Here is a 22,737-nt window from a genome sequence, read left to right as displayed (position 1 = left end):
TCCATCCACTAGTTCACTCCCCAAATGGCCACAATGGCCAGAGCTGAGCCGATCTGAAGCCAGGAGCCTGGAGCTTCTTCCAGGTCTACCACTTTGGTGCAGGGGCCTAAGCACTTTGGCCATCTTCCACTGATTTTCCAGGCCTCTGGTTTTTATGGGTGTTTTGGGAGTGAACCAGTGAGTGGAAAGCTCTCTGTTTCTTTGTCGGTCTCTCTGCTAGTCTCTCCTCTGCCATTCAAATAAAGTAAAAATAATTTAAAATTTTAGAAACCAAATATTCTTATTCCTACTGCTTTTTGTTGCATCCTTATGAATTGTTTTTAAAGATTTATTTATTTTATTTGAAAGTCAGAGTTACACAGAGAGAGAAGGAGAGGTAGAGAGAGAGAGAGAGAGAGAGTGAAAGAGAGAGGGGTCTTCCATCTGCTGGTTCACTCCCCAGTTGGCCATAACAACTGGAGCTGTACTGATCTGAAGGCAGGAGCCAGGAGCTTCCTCTGTGTCTTCCCACATGGGTAGAGGGGCCCAAGTACTTGGGCCATCTTCCACTGCTTTCCAAGGCTTTAGCAGAGAGCTGGATTGGAAGTGGAGCAGCCGGACTCGAACCGGCACCCATATGGGATGCCGGCACTGCAGGCAACAGCTTTACCCACTTATGCCAGGGTGCCAGCCCCATAGCAAAAATATTAATATGTTTTATTTTCATTTTGATTTATCTTAAATTCAAATATTATAATTTTCTGCACTTGCTTATTCATGCTTATTTTAATCAATATGTTATAAGTGTATACATTTATGTTTTATTACTGATTATCATCCTTTCCTTTCAACTTGAAGAACTCTCTATATTGTTATTTATAAATGAAATATTTGTTTTTTCTTTTTTCTTCCTTTTTCTTGTGGAAATATTAATTATCTTGATGATATTTCCTAATTCCCTGAATCTGCTGTCCATTCTTTTTTCTTTTTGTTCATCTGACAATATTTTAAATTATCTGTCTTCAAGCTTATTGATTCTTTCTTCTGCTTGATCAAGTCTGCTGCTGCAGTGTACAAAGTGAAATTTTCTTTTCAGTTCTGTTTCTCAGCTTCAGAATTTGTTTGATTTACATATTGTGGGGGAGAATTCATTCTCTTTGTTGGTATTCCGAATATTATATGTCCCTGTATATTTTCCTTATTTTATTTAACTTTCTGTCTGTGTTCTTGGCTTCTCTAAGACAATTACATTGATTTCTTTGTTGGCCAGTCCATATATTTCCATTTCTTTAAGGTTGTTGCTGGAGTTTATTTTGTTCTGATTAATTCATATATCCATACAACCATATTTTTGTATGTCTTTTGTAGCTTTTCATTGGTGTTTACATATTTGGAAAAATGCCTCCACTCCTGGTCTTCAGAGATTGAATTCAACAGAATTCAGAAATTGGCTGACCTAGAGATTAGAAGATTCTCACAACTGTTATAACACTATGTCTTTCTTGGGCTTGTGCATGTAAAAGGGGGATTTCCTAGATTCTTTTTTATAGAAGTCTATAACAATCTTACTCCCTTTGTTATCTGACTGTTTATCTGCAGGCTGGGATGTTGGAGCCAGTGTACCACTCATCTCTTTCTTTTAAGGTAGAGAAGTTTTATGCCCCCTGCCATACTTGCTGAGCTGCTCTGCATGAAGCAGTTTGTCTACTCTTTTTGTTTTTTCTAGCTGCACCCACTAAACTGTGAGGATTCCATTAGTGTTTTGGTTGAAGGAAAAATGTAAACCAACCCTTTGGGAAGTGCACCAAAACACCAAAAGAAGTTGGAAGCACACTCCGCACCTCTCCATCCATCTGGATGAACAAATATCAGGCTTTGTACATTTTCTCAATCTTGTAGAACCATGCTGGCCACAGTAACCCTCCAGTTCCTTTACCTTGATTCTTAAGTACTCCCAGGAACCTGATATATCCCAGTTTTGTCAGTGTTCTGTGTGAGATGAGATAAAAGCAAGCTGCCCAGGCAAGTCAGTCCTCGGTCTGCTCCATTGACTTTAAATGCTTTTAGGTCTCTTTCTTTTATTATCTTTGTATAATTGTCTAGTTTGAATTTGCTTCTGCAGCTGAAGCTTATTTGACAAAAGTATCAAACCCATCCTTCAAATCATTTCATTATTTAGGATTCTTAGACCTAAAGAAATTGTGTTTTTCTTCTGTGAATTACAGTTGCTGTGTATCTCACCCCAACGATGTTTTCTATTGATTCATGCTTACATTCTTTATTTTCTCCTCTATATTATAAGCTTGTCAAAGCAGCAACTCTGGGCCATATATAATTTTATAACTTATAGTATCAAATTATTATTTTGATAATATGTTGAGAGAAAATGCAAGTCTAAGTTGTTACAGGACTATTACTAGAAACCCTAGATAATGCAAATATAAATGATGCAGTCATTCATCTTTTCATTCATTATATCTAAGCTGCATTATATCTAAGAATAAACCATTGAAATGCCTTTAACAGTGTTATTCTTCATGTTCCATTTATATAAAATGCATATTCTCTACAAGGCAATGAAAACTGCCTTTAATGCAAAAGAGGAAATAATGTGTCTTTTCAGATGGAAATTAAATTTCTATTTGGGTTTATTGCATATTCAAGATAATACACATGAGGAATTAAATAAGGTCATTTGGAGAGATTTTTTTAAGCAATATGTAGACATTTATTAAAGACTAGGCTAAGTAGTACATTTAATTCAGAAACACCAGTAAAGATATTAAATGGATTAAATCTTTAAAAGCTACAATAAGTCACTCCACTATGTTTTAACTGCAGACACCTCTGATTAACTAGAATTACTTCTAAATAAAAGATGTTTAATTGCTAAATCATGTTGGGAGGTGTATAAACTGCTTTGAATCATTTCCTAATCTGAATTAAAATATAAAACCCATCCAGAAAGATTCATATTTGTTCCTCCCACATCAGTTACTGTTCAACTTACTTTCTGTGACTATTACAAAGGACTGAAAAGTAAATTCATTAAACCATGACCTCCCCTAAAATGTGATAACAAGGTCATTCATAGAAAAATGGTCCTGAATAGCAAATTGAGGGTTGTATTGTTGACAATGAGTTAAAAGAAATAAGGTGCATTTTATCTTAACCTTGATAAGTGTTCAATATTAGGAGAATAAACTAATGCTGGATTAACTTTATAAATGACACAAAGATAAGAGATTGTGCATTATTTGACTTCCTTTGTGCTTTATTCATTGGGAGAAGTAGTAAATAGAGAAGAAGGTGTGTCTTGGAAAGGATTAGTCATGAAATATTTCTCTTTGTCTTTAGGTATCTTCCATGTAAGTTAGGTAGTCAGAAAAGAACATACTAAATATCCAGTTCCCCAAATTAGTAGGCTAATGAAAACTCTGGACAATATTCAAGTAGTAAAAGTCTGAATTTTTCTAGTCCTCGAGGTTTGAAATAACTTGAGGCCTTTACTCCTAACATTCTTCAAGACTTACTCCTTACACCTGTACAATGTGTGTAACCTAGGTTGTATTTTGTTCTTTGGTAATATCAACAGCTAACCCAAACTGATGAATACCTATGATGCTTAGCTAGATTGCAGTTAAAGAGTTCACTGCTAAAAATATGTCCAAATTTGAGCCTCAGATTTGTAGTTCTTTATATTTGTTATAAGATGAATGAATGATGTTAAGTGCAATACTTTTTAAAAGATAATTATTATATCATAACCTGAAATAATGTTATCAGTTTAATATTTTGCAGGTGTTTTGGTAAATTTTAATTTACCTATTAAAATGTTTATAAATTAAATTTGAACTAATCTGTTATCCAATCTTTTTTACATGAATCTCCTGCTGAAGAATCATCACAATGAATCACTGAATCTGCTTCACCTTACAAAAACCCTGGCATATAATAGGCTTTGAAAGAATACAGGTTTAAGGAATAATTGGATTCAAGCAGATGTTCAAACATTGCTTCATGCCAACAGGACTAATGCCTGTAAGAATAACACTTTTGTGGGAAAAAAAGCCTTTCAAAATTCCACAATTCTCATCAGTTTTTAACTTGTAAATGGTGGGTTGTATTTTATTTAGTCATGTTATTTGGCAAAAATATTGATAAGTATGATTTAGCTTTTCATTTTAGTAACCAGAATTACTTGTAGAAGTGTTAGAAAAGCAATGAATTATTCTGACTCTGAAATAACTAAATATTCAACCAAATAAATAATTAGAATCATATATAACTACATTATCAATGTTGATGATTATTATATATGTTAGTAATTCCTTCTTGTATTTTTCCTACATTAGTACTTTTACTTTATTGTGAAGGTAATGCAAATATTGTATATTCTCTGTTGTCAAACTCCTACTTTAAGCATTTTAATTATCTCTTATTTTCTCCCAATAAAGCTATGATGTTTCAGTAATCAATGTAATAATTGTATAATTCTCTTTAATTTTTATACTACCAAAACCATTAGAAATTACGATCAGCAAAAAGGCAAATGTTATAAAAATTCCACAATGCTACCAGAGTTTGAAAAAAAATTATCTGGCCAGCACCACAGCTTACTTGGCTAATCCTCTGCCTGCAGTGCCAGCACCCCAGGTTCTAGTCCCGGTTGGGGCACCGGATTCTGTCCTGGTTGCTCCTCTTCCAGTCCATCTCTCTGCTGTGGCCCAGGAAGGCAGTGGAGGATGGCCCAAGTGCTTGGGCCCTGCACCCGCATGGGAGACCAGGAGGAAGCACCTGGCTCCTGGCTTTGGATCAGCACAGCGCGCTGGCCGCAGCGCACCGGCCATGGCAGCCATTTTGGGGGTGAACCAATGGAAAAAGGAAGACCTTTCTCTCTGTCTCTCTCTCACTGTCTAACTCTGCCTGTCAAAAAAAAAAAAAAAAAAAAAAAAGAAAAAAATTATCTTCCTGTAATTCATGATGGCAGTACTGTGCTCATGACTTCTCCCTGTGTTTTGAGTGAGTAGGCAGAATAGAATAAAGCTAACAACTATATGCTAACACTATCGTATGCTTTTTTAAAAAAAGTTAGTTAACATATTTTCTTTTTTTAAGATTTATTTTATTTATTTGAAAAAAAATTACAGAAAGAGGTAGAGAGAGAGAGAGAGGTCCTCCATCTGCTGGGTCCCTACCCAAATGGCCATGATGACCAGAGCTGAGCCAATCTGAAGCCAGAATCCAGGAGCTTCTTCCAAATATCCCACATTTCAGGGTCCCAAGCATTTGAGCCATCCTCTGCTGCTTTCAAAGGCGCATTACTCAGGACCTGGAACAGAAGTGGAGCAGCCAGGACTTGAACTGGTGCCCGTATGGTATGCCAATGTTACAGGCCAAGGCTTTTACCCGCTGCACCACAGTGCTGGCCCCTATCATATACTTTTAAAACATAATTTATAGGGCCAGCGCCGCGGCTCACTAGGCTAATCCTCCGCCTAGCGGCGCCGGCACACCGGGTTCTAGTCCCGGTTGGGGCGCTGGATTCTGTCCCGGTTTCCCCTCTTCCAGGCCAGCTCTATGCTGTGGCCAGGGAGTGCAGTGGAGGGTGGCCCAGGTGCTTGGGCCCTGCACCCCATGGGAGACCAGGAAAAGCACCTGGCTCCTGGCCCCTGCCATCGGATCAGCACGGTGCGCCAGCCGCAGCGCGCCGGCCGCGGCGGCCATTGGAGGGTGAACCAACAGCAAAGGAGGACCTTTCTCTCTGTCTCTCTCTCTCACTGTCCACTCTGCCTGTCAAAAAATAAAATAAAAAAAAAACATAATTTATAGAATACCTATATGGCATGGAGATTAACTTTTAGTTATCTATATTTTAATACTTCACCAAACAAATATTCATCCAGTAAAAGCAAACTTATGAAAAGTTGTGAACAGCCTGTGTGTGTTTGTGTATGCGTACGTGTGTGTGCATGCATATACATATAAAACTATTTGGTTATGAATCAGATGTGGTCCTTTGTATTTGTTGATAGATTATATAGAGACCTTCCTTGAATTATGATGACTTAAGATTTAAAATGATGTGAAATTGATGTGCATTCACTAGAAACTGTACTTGAAATTTTGATTTTTTTCATGTGCTGAAAATATCTAGGCTGGTACTTTCATAATGCTGGGCACATGTGAGTGGCACGATCACTATCACCAGGTAAACAGCACCACCAAACAGTATACTGTTTTTGCTAAGATGTGATGTTCAGTAGGTTGTAGGTATTAAAGCACTTGCAACTGATGCTATTTTCAGCCTACAAGAGATTCAGCAGGACATAACCGTGTCATGAGTTGAGGTGCATCTGTACTCCTCCAACTGTCCTTCTTTACCATAGTATGGGGACATTCATAACACAATAGACCCAAAGCACTGCAGACATCCATCCCAGTGGGGTGTCATGTGTGAAGACACATCAACTAGACATCAAGAAATTATTTGGTGAACTTTGTAGAACATTGTTGAATAATGGCAAAAGAAAGTCTCATTCATATACTACTGTAGAGCTCCTTTAAATGAGATTTTGTGCATTTCTTTCTCGAGATCTTCTTTGTGTTGCAGCTACCCAGAAATATTTCTATTTATTTCTGAATTTTCCCATTTTTTTTCAAGTTTAAAGATGATCTCACTTATTTCCACATCGTCTTTATTTCAGATATTTTTGCTGTTAATTCTACCTTTTGAGAATAAGTTAGTCAAGGTCTTTTCAGGCCATCTCTGTGCTTTACCACTGTCACTTTCCAAGTTTTTCATAGTAAGTGCACAGGCTATAATCTGATAAAGCTAGAGTTATTACTAGAGAATGTGAAATGAGAGAGAACACAATTGTGAATTCACACAAGTTTCATTTTTGCTGTAATGTTACATGGAGACTCATTAAAAGCAGCTATCAAATTACATGTAAGTAGGGGCCACCGCTGTGGCGTAGTGAGTAAAGCCACTGCCTACAGAGCCAGTATCCCATATAGACACCGGTTCAAGTCCTGGCTGCTCCACTTTTGATCCAGATCTCTGCTATGGCCTGGGAAAGCAGTATAAGATGGCCCAAGAGTGTGGGTCCTTGCACCCACATGGGAGATTTGGAGGAAGCTCCTGGCTCCTGTCTTTGGATTGGTCTAGCTCCAACCGTTGCATCTCTGCCTTTCTGTAACTCTCCCTTTCAAATAAATAAATAAATATTTTTTTAAAGAAATTACATATAAGTAGACAAACCTATGATCTTTTTTATTAATATACTCATAATTTTATATTACGTATTTATGTATATATAAATATACATATATGAAGAGAGAGAGAGAGAGATGGCAGGAGTGAGAGAATCCAGTGTGTTTTTGACAATAAAATGAAGAAATTTTCCTGAATAGCATGACACTTTCCTTGATATTTCCCTGAAAGAAAGTCAAGTGTTAGATACTCACTTGGTATTAAAAAATGCTTTTGTGAAAATGAATCCAAGTTCACTACTTCTCCAAATCATCCTATTCTTAAGTAATTGATTTTGTATCTACATTGACATTAAGTAATTTAAACACTGCTTAATAGTTAGTACAAAATAAGTGGACTTTCAGAGACATAAACAGTTCCTTCTGAATGTTGTATTAAAAATGACTGGAAAATAAATGATACACAGATAAAATTTCTACCTGAAATATTTTATAATTTTGCATTAAACTTTGATATTCAGAAAATGTTGGTGTATATTCAAATCTAATATGAATATTTGTGAAAAATACACTTTGATAATGAAGTTTCACATGTATAGTTAAACACAATAAATCTAGTGTACCAGTTATGTTTATAATTGTGTCAGAAATATCCAGAGTTACCTTCAAAGAACTGAAGACAGTGAGGATGCTGTACTCAATATTGACATATGAAATGGTTAAATGCATGTCCTGAAAATTAGATAATGCCATTTGAAGTATATCCACCAGTGAAAACAATCACTTTCCATTTGTACAAAACAACATTGGTGCCACACGTGGCTCCATATACAGAATTAAGGTGAAATTCTCCTTTATCTTTCTTTCCTAGACAAGATCATCAATTTAGTATTGAAATAATATTTCACCAAAAGAATTTTCCTCCAAAAAAGTTTTAGCAGAATGTAAAAGTCTGGATTTCATGGAAATTATAGAATATTTTTAAACATTTTATTGCAGAATAGTTTTAAGGTTACAAAAGATTGTAAAGTCATAGAAAGGACTTAACAGATATTCCTTACCAGTATCTCCTGTTAACATATCATATTAATATATTTGTACAAATTTTTTAAACTTTTATTTAGTAAATATAAATTTCCAAAGTACAGTTTATGGATTACAATGGCTTCCCCCCACCCATAACTTCTCTCCCATTGGCACCTATCCCATCTCCCACTCCCTCTCCCATTCCATTCACATCAAGATTCATTTTCAATTATCTTTATATACAGAAGATCAACTTAGTGTATATTAAGTAAAGATTTCATCAGTTTGCACCCACACAGAAACACAAAGTGTAAAATACTGTTTCAGTACTAGTTAGAGCATTACTTCACATTGGACAACACATTAAGGACAGATCCCACATGAAGAGTAAGTGCACAGTGACTCCTGTTGTTGACTTAACAATTTCACACTCTTGTTTATGGCATCAGTAATATCCCTAGGCTCTAGTCATGAGTTGCCAAGGCTATGGAAGCCTTTTGAGTTTGCCGACTTTGATCTTATTCTGACAGGGTCATAGCCAAAGTGGAAGTTCTCTCCTCCCTTCAGAGAAAGGTATCTCCTTCTTTGATGGCCCATTCTTTCCACTGGGATCTCACTCGCAAAGATCTTTCATTTAGGTTTTTTGTTGTTGTTGTTGTTTTTTTTTTTTTTTTTTTTTTTTTTTGCCAGAGTGTCTTGGCTTTCCATGCCTAAAATACTCTCATGGGCTCTTCAGTCAGATCTGAATGCCTTAAGGGCTGATTCTGAGGCCAGAGTGCTGTTTAGGACATCTGCCATTCTATGAGTCTGCTGTGTATCCTTTTTCCCATGCTGGATCATTCTGTCCCTTTTTGATTCTATCAGTTAGTATTAGCAAACACTAGTCTTGTTTGTGTGATCCCTTTGACTCTTAGACCTATCAGTGTGATCAATTGTGAACTGAAATTGATCACTTGGACTAGTGAGATGGCATTGGTACATGCAACCTTGATGGGATTGCATTGCAATCCCCTGGCACATTTCTAACTCCACCATTTGAGGCAAGTCGATTGAGCATGTCCCAAATTGTACATCTCCTCCTTGTCTTATTCCCACTCTTTTATTTAACAGGGATCACTTTTCAGTTAAATTTAAACACCTAAGAATAATTGTGTGTTAATTACAGAGTTCAACCAATAGTACTAGAACAAAAAAAAATACTAAAAGGGATAAAATATTAAATTGTACATCAACAGTCAGGACAAGAGCTGATCAAATATTTGTACAATTAATGAGGCATACCCAGATTCTCTGATTTGTTTTATCCAAACTCCTTTTATCACCTCCCCTCTTCTAGTCTCTCATTATCAACATTTTTTGTTCAGATTGAGCTTGTCTGTTTAATTTTAGCTCCCACATATAAAGAAGTTGCACAATTTGTCTGTATCTTATTTCACTCAACATGATGTCTTCCAATTCCATCCATTTTGCTGCAAATGACAGAAATTCATTCTTTTTTATATTTGAGTAGTATTCTGTTACATATATATTAATATACGATTATATCTAACTATCAAATTGTTCTGTACATCAAATGAAACAATCAAGAGTGAAGAGGCATTGGTAGGATGGGAGAATATATCTGTAAGCTTGTTATCCTAAAAAGGATTAATATCAGAATATATCAGCAACTCAAAAAACTCAGCAACAACACCTTTCTTAATATAATCTCACATGCATTTATTTTTGACACATTTTTTATCCAATCATCTGATGATGGACGCTTTAGTTGATTCCGCATTTCGTCTGTTGTGAACAGTGCTGCTGTAAATATGATCGAGCAGGTATTTCTTGGATACAGTGATTCTTATCTTTTTTGGCTATTTAACCAGTAGTGTGGTTTCTGAATCATGTGGAAGTTCCATTTCTAGATTTTAAGCCATCTCCATAATGTTTTCAACAGTGACTCCCCTAACTTACATTCTTATAAATAGAATAAAAGATCCCACTTCCGAAATCCTCACCAGCATTTCTTACTCTCTGTCTTTTGGATAGTGGCCGTTCATACATGGGTGAAGTATAATCTCACTGTGGTTTTCATTTACATTTCCCTGATGGCTCATGATATTAAGCATTTTTTTTTCAAATATTTGTTGCCCATTTATATTTCTTTTGAAAACTGTCCAAGACTTTCACCATTTCTAAACTGGATTGGTTGCTTTTTGTTGTTGATAATGTTGCGGAGTGTTTTGAGTTGCTAATATATTCTGGATGCTAATGCTTTGTAGGATAACTAGCTTACAAAATTTTCTCCTATTGTACTGGATAATTCTTCAGTCTGTTGATTGTTTCCTTTTCTGGGAAGAAGCTTGTGAGTTTGACATAATCTCGTTTATCTAGTTTTGCTTTTGTTGCCTGTACTTTTCTGGTCTTACTCAAAACTGTCATGTTAGTAGCATTTACCCTAGAGAGAAATTTAGGCTTGATTTACACTATGCAGCCATTCAGAACAGTGTTACTTTACTTATGCTATTAAAGTAATTATCCAATTTAAGAACACATTACTGTGAAGATACCATCTGGCATAATACAGATTCTTGTGGGCAGAATTCATTTTACTATATATTACTACAAAAAACATAAAATAACAGATAATTTCTTAAGTAGCCTTTTACAATATTAAGAATTATCAGAGGCAAGGAGGTAATGTGGGTATATAAACACATTTAAAAATCTCTCTGCTTTAATAGAAATTCATTCTAAAATTTAAGTTTAAAGCAATAATATGTCAAATTATTAAAATTTTACATGATAGGAATTTTAAAATACTGAATTGAATGACACATGTTACATGCTTAACAACAGACCCACATATTTCTCTATGATTGGCATATAAAGTTTTCCATCAAGTTGAAGTCACTTTTTAACTCAGTATTAGCATAAAAATGTATGAAACATTTAAATTCAGAAAACTTATAGGAAAGGCATTTAACCAGGTCTACATGGATTAAAATCACATCGCATTTTGCATAGTTCATTAAGATTTGAGACATGTAATAACTACTAATATTGAGAATAATTATCTTGCAGCAGTACCAGTCTGATTATTTTATAGATCTATTTTCAACCATGAGATATTAGTGTTTCAATTCTAAATGACAAAAACATATATCCACTTTAATGAAAATATTTCAAGTAATCTACTTATTTCAGATACTTCCTGTTTAATTATTTCTATGTACACACTGTTTTGTTAAATGCACATTTTAAACTCTGTGAAAATAGCAAATGCTTTCCATGCAGTTAAGTGGCAATATTGTACAAGCAATAGGGAAACTACAATGAGTAATCATAATACTTGCTTTTTTTTCAATATTTTTGTCAGTAGGTTGGCATGCAGTGATCTAGGTATTCATGAATTTCTTTATTCAGTCAAGAAGGTATTTTATGTTTATCCAAATACTTGCAAATGACTAGATAGATTTTCTTTAAATCTTTTTTCTTTGAGAAGATTATTTGACTTTCTCACTTGAAAATGAGCGTAAGTCACTTTGCAGTGTTAGATATGGATAAAGATTCTTGAATAATGTTGAACTTGTGAGATTAAACATACTTTTTGCAGTTGTATCACCCTCATTCTTAATTGTTTCTGCTTCTTTTCCTCCTCCTGTTTTTCAAAATCTCAACACTTACATATGTATTTCTGGTAAGTTATGCACTAAGAAGAGGCCAATATATTCTGGATTCAATCAGCTTATAGTAAAAGAAACACATTAGTAAACTGATGTATATAAATTCTAAAAGGATGGGATAAAAATATTTCAATTACATTTATTGCCATTTGTTTTGCTGTATCGGCACTTATGGAGACATAGTGAAGAAGAAATTATAATTGCTATAATTAAAAAATATGACTTTGAAATTATGTAGAAAACAGAAAAGGGGCATCATGGATGTAATAAGATTATATATAATGAAGTTAAACAATCAGAATCAGTAATGCAGGGAACCATGAAGAAGCTTGGGAGGAGGTATGCTATATGAAAGTGCCTGAGAGACAACCCAGTAAGAAAAGATACTACTACTTATGTCAGTAGTCAGAAGGATTAATGGTCACTTGCTTATTCAGCAAACTCTTGTTGACTACATGTTTTATGCTAATTTCAGATTCTACAAATATGTATAGGAAGTAATTCCACCTCTAAGAGAGTTGACTGTCAAACCACAGGAATGCATATGTAAATAAATGAATTACAGTGTGACTTAAGCAACATCAGTAATGTGTATCTCTCATCCAAGTACTAACCAGGCCTGACCACTTAGCTTCTAATAGCAGATGAGGTAGGCAAGTTCAGGGTGGTATGGCCATAGACTGAAATGTGTACCTATGTATAACTACAGAACAGGTAAAGAAGAGGTAGAAGGATATATAGAATATTGTGAGATAAATAAAAGTTTTTCACATAGGAATGGAAATATTCAAAAAGGCTTAAAGTGGTGAAATCATGTGGTCAGAATAGGGCACTAACCTAACACCTAAATTTTAAGATAAGAATAATAGCCAGCGCCGTGGCTCAATAGGCTAATCCTCCACCTTGCGGCGCCGGCACACCGGGTTCTAGTCCCGGTCGGGGCGCCGGATTCTGTCCCAGTTGCCCCTCTTCCAGGCCAGCTCTCTGCTATGGCCAGGGAGTGCAGTGGAGGATGGCCCAGGTGCTTGGGCCCTGCACCCCATGGGAGACCAGGAAAAGCACCTGGATCCTGGCTCCTGCCATCGGATCAGCGCGGTGCACCGGCTGCAGCGGCGGCCATTGGAGGGTGAACCAACGGCAAAGGAAGACCTTTCTCTCTCTGTCTCTCTCTCTCACTGTCTACTCTGCCTATCAAAAAAAAAAAAAAAAAAAAAGAATAATAGTAACCATCACATTTCTCTTTTATGGGATATTTAAAAAATGTGCACTTACTCCTTATGTAGGATCTCTGTCCTCAATGTGCTGTACATTGAGATTTAATGCTATAATGAGTACTCAAACAGTATATTTCACTTTGTGTTTCTATGGGGGTGCAAACTGTTGAAATCTTTACTTAATGTATACTAAACTGATCTTCTGTGTAAAAAAAAAAAAAAAAAGAAATTATCAATTCCCAACTTGACTCTCACTGGGATTAAACATGACAATAGGTCTGATCTGATTTCATCATCATTTAAAAAATCATCTATTATTTTTCAATTTATGTTTCTGTGTGGGAGCAAACTGTTGAAATCTTTACTTAATGACTTAATGTATGCTAAACTGATCTTCTGTATAAAAGGAGAATCAAAAATGAATCTTGATGTGAATGGAAGGGGAGAGGGAGTGGGAAAGGGGAGGGTTGCGGGTGGGAGGGACGTCATGGGGGGGAAGCCATTGTAATCCATAAGCTGTACTTTGGAAATTTATATTCATTAAATAAAAGTTAAAAAAAATCTATTGGATATATAGTTATCTACAAGGACATTTAGAAATTTTTTAAGAGGTAAGACCTTTACCATCAAATATAAGAATAACACAAAGCGAGTAACTATTAGGAATTTGGATTCAGATTTTTCTATATTTTGATTTTAGCTTGCCTTTTAAAAGTACCATGAGCTTTGGCAATTTCTTAGCTTGCCTAAATTCATTTTTATCTACTATAATGTGAGAATAGCAATATGTACATGTAAGTATACATAGAGAAAGCTGATGGAAATATGTTGATAACTGCTAAATTTAATTGTTATTATAAAGAATGTATTGAATGTATCATTTTGTATCTGAAAGCATCGAATTATTTTCAGAATTTAAGTATGGTGTACAGAGATATCTTTCATTCCCTGATTCATTTTCCAAATGCCTTCAACAGCTGGAGCTGGGCCAGGCTAAAGCATAAAGCCAGGAACTATATCTGCATCTTCTGTGTTGGTGGTGGCAGAAAACCAAGTACTTGGGCCATCATCTGCTGCCTCCCAGGCACATTAGTAGAAAGTTAGATCAAATGCAGAGGCAGGACTCAATACTAGTTACTCAGATATGGGGTATGGGGGTCCCAAGCAGCATTTCAACCATTACCCCCAGTGCCTGCCCAATCGCCATTGTAATATTTTGTTTGAATAGGTGTAAGAGTGATAGCTCATTATGGTATTAACATATCCATTACCATAAAAATATCTTACTAAATAGGTAACAAATCCTCTGAATTTAAAAATATATTGGATTGAAATTTGTATTAAGAAACAATTCTAGGCCGGTGCCGCAGCTCACTAGGCTAATCCTCCGCCTTGCGGTGCTGGCACACTGGGTTCTAGTTCCGGTTGGGGCACTGGATTCTGTCCCGGTTGCCCCTCTTCCAGGCCAGCTCTCTGCTGTGGCCAGGGAGTGCAGTGGAGGATGGCCCAAGTACTTGGGCCCTGCACCCCATGGGAGACCAGGAGAAGCACCTGGCTCCTGCCATCGGATCAGCGAGGTCGCCGGCCGGAGCTCGCCAGCCACGGCGGTCATCGGAGTTTGAACCAACGGCAAAGGAAGACCTTTCTCTCTGTCTCTCTCTCTCTCACTGTCCACTCTGCCTGTCAAAATAAATAAATAAATAAATAAATAAATAAATAAATATAAAATTAAAAAAGAAACAATTCTGTAAGTTACTAGAGAGTTACATAAAGAAGCAGAGAAAAGGCTATTTTAAATTAGATGAGACTAAAGCAAAAGGTTCAGAGTACGTTTAAGAAATAGTCTGCATTCATCAATGTAATTCAAATATATCAGTAACCAAAAACTTTAAACGCTGAACTAAGTAATAATATTCTCTATATTAGAATTTTATATATTATCCATTCCTTTTCTGTAACATCCCCAGAAGTTGCACTCATTATATAAACATAGCACCTTAAAAGTGTTATAAAAATTCATAGTTATATCCACTGGGTGAATGTCTTAGGTCTTAGAAAAGTGTATACCTGAGAACAGTTTTTAATTATAGGAGTCCTACTTCTGCATTCCCTAAGTTTAAAAAAAGATCAATGTACAAAACATATCAAAAGAAAAATGTTTTGTATATTATATGTAGCAGAAGAGCAGTAAAATTGTGGAAGTTGATTTCCAGCATTACCAAGCTTGAGGAATTATGTGAAACAGAAAAATAGTTTCCTTGGTAATTTAACCAAAGTATATCTATCCACAGCTGAAATAACATGAAAAATATAACATTTCTTTTGCATTTTCTGAAAAGGAACTTTATTTTTTCAGAACATATGTTAGCATTTCATGTAGGGTCTTATTAAAAATGCCCTGGCATTTCTGTTTGCCTGAATAGAATTTCACTACCTCACACGTCTTGAGCATTATAAAATACCACATTAACCTTTCTAACAGAGCTTGAAATGACACAGAAGATATATTTTTCCAGCAAATGTATTATTCATTAAGTAAATAGTAGAAGCAATATGAAAGAATTGTCTGAGTAGTAAAATTTAATCAAAGCAATTAAAGTCAAAGGTGTTAATATATTGCTAGACATATCGGAGCTATTAAATACTGTTGGACTCTTCCTTCAGGAATGAAATAGACTTCTACTTCAAGTACTCCAGTGAACCATTATTATGTCTCATCATTTTTGGACTATCTCATGGTGCCTAATTTATTCCAAGTACTTGTGCATCAGATACTTTGAAGTTTATATTTTTCTTTTTGCTTATATATGATAAGCTGTTTCTAACTTTATTTGGTACTTCTTTGTAGCTCTACCATAACAATATCCCCAAGGAAATATATTTCAAATATACAAATCATTTTACATGTCATGATAGCAATAATTGTCAAAACAAGTATTACATGCAGTGCTTTATGATTTACAGCGGTGTTTGAATTCCAAATACTCTTTATAAAACTATACTAAAGATTTTCTGAATAGCCAAATAGAATGAGAGGAGTTATCCATTTATGGAAATCTACAATGTGTCAGATGCTATCTTAAATATGTTATATTTAGATTCTCATTTAGTATTTTTATTATTGACATTTGCAAACAAGATATATAAATAACTTGCTCAAGAAGATCTCAACTAGTAAATGGCAAGAAGGCTGCAGAGGATACACAGAAATTAAAATTGATTCTCCATTTTGAGCTATGGCATATTTTGATGCTTTTAATTACAGTGAGTGGGAAAACTTAAATTTTAAATGCTAGAGATCAGTCATGCATATCATTGCCTCTGTGTTTCATCAGACTAGTTCCTTAAAGAGAATGTCTATATTGTTTCAGGCTTTAAGTTGTTGAATTCAGAGAGAGAAATTAAGAAGGTGCTAGGATTTTGCACCTGGATATTTTCCCGGTCTGACAAGTGGCTCTTCAAATATATATAGTACTCAGTTCCTCACGACAGAAATAAGAGGCATGTGTATAATTATTACAGTTCTCTCATTGTTACTCTGAGAGAAATGTTTCTTTCTATTCTGAAGTAGAAATATGAAAATTACATAATTTCCAAAAAGATATCTTAATTTAACTTATGTATTAAAAAATGAAAAGAATTGGAACATGGTAATCGCATTTGCTTCTCTTTAAAAGTAAAATGATGGTTCTGGCACTATGGTCATGGTGGAGGGGATGGCAGTGTTGAGCTAGAGTAGGCGCCCAGTGCCAAGGTGTAGGATTTCTGTAATTGGCCTAATGAATCCTTTGATCAACTGGACAGTACACTTGCTGTTCAGCAGGATATTCAACAGAACATAAAAGCAAATTGCTCCAATATTGACAAAATTCTCGAACCACCTGAAGGCCAAGGTGAAGGTGTTTAGAAGTCTGGTCTGAATATTTAAGGCAACTCTGTCTTTTCTTTTTTAAAAATTTATTTATTTATTTGAAAGAGTTACACAGAGAGAGAAGGAGAGGCAGAGAGAGAGAGAGAGAGAGAGAGAGGTCTTCTATCCACTGGTTCACTCCCCAAATGACTGCATTGGACAGAACCTGTGCCAATCCAAAATCAGCAGCCAGGAGCTTCTTCTGGGTCTCCCATGTGGGTGCAGGGGCCCAAGGACTTGGGCCATCCTCTATTGCTTTCCCAGGCTATAGCAGATAGTTGGATCGGAAGTGGCAGAGCCAGGACTCAAACTGGTGCCCATGTGGGATGACAGCACTGCAGGCGGCGGCCTCACCTGCTACACCACAGCACTGGCCCCATGGACAATTCTGTTTTGAGCTAAATAGACTTGATTTCAATCTTCAGAATGAATGGCATCCAGATGCTTGTACTCAAATAACAGCAACTGAATAATGGATTTTACTGTGTTCAGCTCTTAAAACTGCAAGAGTGTCTTGCAATAGACTATGCTAGGCATACGCTTGATGGTGCTGCATGTCATCTGAGTAGCAATAAATATTTGCCTAGCAGGGTTAAAATAATGGAATCATCTGTAGCAAAACTAGGATGAGTATGCTGTAGGATTTACAGAATATTTTCACATGCTTATTTTCTTCACTGGCAGATATTTGATAAATATAAAAATAAAACATTTTTGTGTCATAGGTTTACTAAATTTGTGATGAAATACAATTTGATGTCCAAGGATAACCTGATCAGAAGAGGAAGTTCAGAATTCAGTTTCTGGATAAAGTGAAGCATTATGTATATTATGTGTATATATATATATGTATATATATATAATTTTAGAAAACATTAGTCATGTATTTATATTATAGCTTCTTTGTTTACTATAGATTTTTTATGCTGTGTGTTGCCTTTTAAATGGGAAATACTTTCAAAGTTATTCGTGAACTGTATATTGACCAGTGTGGCACTCATTTTTTTTTTTTTTTTTGACAGAGTGGACAGTGAGAGAGAGAGACAGAGAGAAAGTTCTTCCTTTTTCTGTTGGTTCATCCTCCAATGGCCGCGGCCAGCGTGCTGCGCCCATCCGAAGCCAAGAGCCAGGTGCTTCCTCCTGGTCTCCCATGTGGGTGCAGGGCCCAAGCACTTGGGCCATCCTCCACTGCCTTCCTGGGCCACAGCAGAGAGCTGGACCGGAAGAGAGACAACCGGGACAGAATCTGGCGCCCCTACCGGAACTAAAACCTGGTGTACCAGAGCCGCAGGCGTAGGATTAGCCTATTGAGCCATGGCGCCAGCGGCTCTCATATTTTTTTTAATAAGATTAGTATTATCTGTTTATAATGCCTATTAAGAAAGGAATTTACAGTTTGGTAAAGTAGCTGCTAAACAATCACTGGATCACAATCCTCATCAAAGATAAAAAATAAGTAAGCTTGAGGTCTTGCACAAGCCATTTACTAAAGAGATAGTAATGTTTTCCTTTCATTTTGCCCCTGAGTTTAGCTATTATAGAAAATTCTGTACAAAATAAGTTGTAAACTTTTCCAAAATGAGATAAGTGTTTTAAAATTCTGTTTATAGTTTTTGATATTTAATTGTGATTATGCATATATACAAATATTAGTACAAATGAAGCATTAGCAATTCTTGTATAATTTTACTGTGCTACATAAAGTATATTCTATGCCAGCATACTTGGAAAGGATTTACCTTTTTTAAATGGTGGACTGTTACATGTAAGCTAATGCTAATGATAAGGCACGTTAAAGGTATTCCCACTGGAAACGTGTTCACCCCTTCTCACTTCCCATAATCCTGTTCCCAAACTTTAGTTGGGAAATCTTTTACCAGACTGTGATTTAGTGATGGCTTATACCTGTTTATACTCATATTTGTATTAATTGCTTACAGATTTACCTCATATTAGTAATTATATTATATTACAAGAAAGATGCATTGGCATAGGCCCTTTGTTTTGTGAAATTTTTCTAATGACTTAGAAAACAGACTTTAAAGCCATTTGATTCTTCCTCTTAGTAATGTTAATCTTTTCAGCTAACCCTAGGCAGCATTATATAGAGATGAAGAAATACTGTAGTGTTTAGTTTGAACCCTTTCTCCACAAAGTTTGAATTTTATATATGTATATATGTATATATATATATATATATATATATATGAGGTTATTTACAATAGTTGATGGATTCCAAGGGTGTTGATGAATGGCCTTGTTATTTTTTTAGACTTTGCTGTAGTGTCTTAAGGATTCAAGTTGAGATGTAACAATCTTATAATCCATTGAATGCAGTTTTTTCATGGAGTACTAGGGAGGTCTTATTGCCAAACTGATTGTAATGAGACACTAAGATAGGGTGGGAAAATTATACATGTAGTGAAGAAAATGCTTAAATTCACCTCTAGGACAGATTTAACTAATGTGAGAAACGTTTTCATTTAAAAGAGTTATTTTGAAATGAAGATGAAAATGTATTCATCTTGATTGTCTTTTCAAATTTGAGGGAATTATTTATACATATTGTGAGACAAGTATGCAAAGAAAAAATGTGGGAAATAGTAGCATACTGAGAGTGTGTATATATAGTTTATGGCTTTCCAAGTCTGCCAATCATTTCGGCTTTGAACAGTACTATTCCAGCAGCTAGAGTCCTTTTTGTACCCCAGCTCACATCTACCTTTTAGAAGTTTTATGTACACAATGAAAGGAATGTTGACCTTGAAATCATGCATTTATATTAATGTTACTATAAACTAATGGGGATAGTAATTTTTAAGCAAACTTTCTAAATATTGAGAAACAAAGGAAAGAAGGAAAAAAAGTGCTTTCTATGAAGACAAATCCTGTTGGCCAAATGCAATTTATGCTGGTTTTTTGTATATCCTGATGTGAGGAGGGATAAACAGTTTTTTATTTATGTCAGAGATAAACTGTAATGATAAGCAGAGTGGAAGAAAGTGCAAGTATTTATTGCTCCTTGAAGACACAATAGCGTTTCCAGTTCTTTACTCTTGCTTAAGTAGTCCTTCTTACTGGACTTTCTTCCCCATTTTTTGAATACATAGCCAAGTTTTGAGAAAAACTAAATCCGAAGGGCTTACAAAATTTAAAAGTCAAGGTGCCATCCTTAAGTGACAAACTGTGCGGGGAGTGTGCTGAATGTGAGTCAGGCTACACTGCCTGATCCTCGGGTTTTTCTTGCTGCCACATTTTAGTGCTGTGGAAGGCCCTTCCTCCAGAGTCCTTAGTCCTCTACTGGATGGGAGGAACTTTGGTTTTTGCAAACTTAAGTTTATATTCATGCTGTATTTGATAAGATCATACATAGATCTTCACTTAATAAGTTGCATCATGAGCATGTTTTGTCAGCTTTATTTGAAGAGAGGTGAAGTCCTTCACCAAGATTTGGGTGGAGAACAATTCACTTTTTTAACTTTTATTTAATAAATATAAATTTCCAAAGTACAACTTTTGGATTATAGTGGCTTTTTCCCCCCATAACCACCCTCCTACCTGCAACCACTCTCTCTCCCATCCCATTCTTCATCAAGATTCATTTTCAATTATCTTTATATGCAGAGGATCAATTTAGTATATACTAAGTAAAGATTTCAACAGTTTGCACGCACACAAAACACAAAGTATAGAGTACTGTTTGAGTACTATTTATACCATTAATTCACATAGTACAACACATTAAGGCAGAGAGCCTATATGGGGAGTAAGTGCACAGTGACTTCCGTTGTTGATTTAACAATTGACACTCTTATTTATGACATCAGTAATCACCCAAGGCTCTTGTCATGAGCTGCCAAGGCTATGGAAGCCTCTTCAGTTTGCCAAATCCGATCTTATTTAGACAAGGCTATATTCCAAGTGGAAGTTCTCTCCTCCCTTCAGAGAAAGTTACCTCCTTCTTTGATGGACTGTTCTTTCCACTGGGATCTCACTCACAGAGATCTTTCATTTAGGTCATTTATTTTTTGACAGAGTGTCTTGGCTTTCCATGCCTAAAATACTCTCATGGGCTTTTTAGCCAGATCCGAATGCCTTAAGGGCTGATTCTGAGGCCAGAGTGCTGTTTAGGACATCTGCCATTCTATGAGTCTGCTGTGTATCCCGCTTCCCATGTTGCATTGTTCTCTCCTTTTTAATTCTATCAGTTAGTATTAGCAGACACTAGTCTTGTTTGTGTGATCCCTTTGACTCTTAGACCTATCAGTGTGATCAATTATGAACTGAAACTGATCATTTTGACTAGTGAGATGGCATTGGTACATGCCACTTTGATGGGATTGAATTGGAATCTTATGCCTCTCTTTAGCCTAACCCAGTCCTGACCATTGCAGGCATTTGGGGAGGAAAACATCAGTGGAGTAGCTCACGTTTCTTTCTCGCTCTCTTTTTCTCTCTCTCTCACTCTCTCTCTTGTTTCAAGTCAGATAAAAATAAAATGTTATATATAGTATATAAGAAAATATCTACCATAATTTATACACAACAAAATTCTATTCAGCCTTGGAAAGAATGGAAATTCTATCAGTTGTAGCAACATGAATAAACCTGGACGATACCATGTTAAGTAAAATTTTAGACACAAATACGAGTGATTCATTATCTCACTTACTCATGGAATCTAAACATGTCCTACTTGAAAAAAAAGAGAATAGTCATCATTATAAGAGTCTGGAGGATGGGAGAATTAGTGAGATGTTGGTCAAAAAGGACACAAAATTTCAGTGAGGCAGGAGAAATAAATTCCAAAAATATATTGTACATCATGATGACTATAATTAATAATATTATATTATATATATGAAAATTTCTAAGAGTAGATTTTAAGTGTTTTTGCAAAAATATAGCTAGGCTAATGCATATTGCAAACATTTTGATTTATCTATTTCATATATATATATATTAAAGCATATATTAAAACATCATATTTTGGGGTTCTAGTATTGTAGTACAATGGCTTAAGCTGCCACCTGTGATGCCACCATTTCATCTGAATACAGGTTCAAGTCACTGTTGCTCCATGTTAGCTCCACTGTTGCTCCCTGCTTATGTGCTTAGGAAAGCGGCAGATGCCACCAGGTAGGAGACCCAGATGAAGCTCCTGGTTTTGGCCTAGGCCAGCCCCAGCTGTTGTGGCCATTTAAGGAGTGAATCAGTGGATGGGAGATCTTTCTTTCTGTCTCTCTCTGTCTCACTGTCACTCTGACTTTCAAATGAGTAAGTTTTACTCTATAAATATATCTAATTTATCAATTAAAATATATAAATTATTGGTTTTTATTAATAAAATATTATTTCATTGAATTAGAGGGTTTAAGACCAAAAAGGAATATCTCATGATCATCCATAAAAATATATGAATATGTAGCAAAAATGAAACTCACTTTAAATATTACCTATTTCAAGAAGAATCCATGATTCCAGATCACTGTTAGTTCAGTTTAGCTTCTTATATTCAAATTAAATATTTAATTTGCTCAGTGTTATATCTTGTTAGCCAATTTACTCATTCAAAGTAATCTAAAAATCATGTTGCATTACAAATCATTAAATGCAAAAATATTTATTCTGCTGATGGAAATGAGGTGCTTAATCAAATGTTGAATATAGATTGTAGAAATCATTTTGTTACTGACACATTTTTCTTCAACTCTAAGTATTT

At 35.5% G+C, this 22,737-nt stretch overlaps 1 protein-coding gene and 1 pseudogene across 1 annotated transcript in view; both read left to right on the top strand.

Moving 5' to 3' along the window:
* ZNF804A (zinc finger protein 804A) overlaps positions 1-22,737 on the top strand; it is a 347,298-nt gene that overhangs the window by 138,249 nt on the left and 186,312 nt on the right. The window lies entirely within an intron of this gene.
* The window catches only part of LOC127491729 (MOB-like protein phocein pseudogene), a 113,836-nt pseudogene continuing 104,704 nt past the window's right edge, over positions 13,606-22,737 (top strand).

This window comes from Oryctolagus cuniculus, chromosome 3 (assembly GCF_964237555.1).
Source record: "Oryctolagus cuniculus chromosome 3, mOryCun1.1, whole genome shotgun sequence".
In the NCBI taxonomy this organism is placed as follows: Eukaryota; Metazoa; Chordata; class Mammalia; order Lagomorpha; family Leporidae; genus Oryctolagus; species Oryctolagus cuniculus.
The sequence above is the reverse complement of the archived record's forward strand: the minus strand, read 5'-3'. Positions and strand labels throughout refer to the sequence as shown.